Below are 1370 nucleotides of genomic sequence, written 5' to 3'. Positions count from 1 at the left end.
TCCAGCTTCCTTAGAAGTAACCGAACCTTGGCGGCATCGTCCAACTTTCTAGCATCATTCTCGAAAAGCTCCGCGTAACGGGAGAACCACTTTTCAAACGTGATCCCGTTGTCCGGATCGAAGGTGAATTCACTGATGTTGGTTGATAGCGCTTCTAGAACTTGCTCGGTGTTCGTGGGAGCTGGAGCGGCCAGTCGCGTAAGGGCGCCGTTATAGTTACCCGTGAGAGTGGGAGTGCGCGTGTGCGAAGCCGCAAAAAAGAATATCAGCAATAGCAAATCCACGAAAATCCTATGGACGCGCACTCTCACTCTCACTTTGAAGCGGCACTATGGCAGCGCGGTAAGAAGTTGAGTGATTTGCAGGATCGCTTCTTGCAACTCGTTGCCTCCCGCCGGATTTGAATTCGCAGGCATTCTTCCGTTTTTGGGTTCTTGAACGCTTCAGAAACGTAACGTCCAAACTTCTCGTCGCCAGCTGATATGTTCTCCAGTGAGAACGGGATTGGAATGACTTGACAAGGCTTTTTGATTAGAACGTTTATTAACTTCAAGTGCGTAACAAGGAATGAACCATTTCCATTTGTTGGCCGACTTTTATAGGCCACCGACCAAGCTGGTTGCTAAGGTTGCTATGGACTGAATGTTGTATTGTTAGGGTAAATAATGAGTTGCTGTGATCTAACGATTAATTGATGAGTTGCTGTGATCTAACACCTACCTTGTATAATATATTCACGGCTGATATTCTTAAGGTTGACGGAGTGGTGTATGCCTTCTTCGCGGATGACACGGCCTTCCTAGCAGCCGATAAGGACCCTGCAATCGTGGTGACGAAACTTCAGCATGCCCAAAACAGTCTGGAGGAGTTCCAGCGGAAGTGGAGAATTAAAATCAACCCCGCCAAGACCCAAACTATATTCTTCACGAAGAAAAGAGCAGCACGAAATCTGCCCAGATCAGTGGTTTCAACCAATGGAATTCCATCTACTTGGGTGGACGATGCCAATTATCTTGGAGTGTTATTCGATTCCAAACTTACTCGATAACTCTCAGGCGACGGTGCTTAAAATTAGCGTTACACTAATTTTCGAAGCATCATATCTTCTTCGTTTTATACATAAATGTGAAAATTTTTATATTGCCGAAAACCTTGGGGCCTCAGCTTTCATAATAATTTTTCATACATAGTCGTAGCGAGGAAAACCGATAAAAAGGGGCTCTGCAAAGGGAGGCACCTCCATAAAAACAGCGTTACACTATTTTAAATGCTCATATCTCTGCTGATATTCCATATAATTACAATTTTCTTCCACTATTGGAAACCGCCAACACTCCCCTTTCTAGAAAAAATATCGAACATAGTCGTAG

Source organism: Aedes albopictus, unplaced genomic scaffold, assembly GCF_035046485.1.
Source record: "Aedes albopictus strain Foshan unplaced genomic scaffold, AalbF5 HiC_scaffold_691, whole genome shotgun sequence".
Taxonomy (NCBI): Eukaryota; Metazoa; Arthropoda; class Insecta; order Diptera; family Culicidae; genus Aedes; species Aedes albopictus.
The sequence above is the reverse complement of the archived record's forward strand: the minus strand, read 5'-3'. Positions refer to the sequence as shown.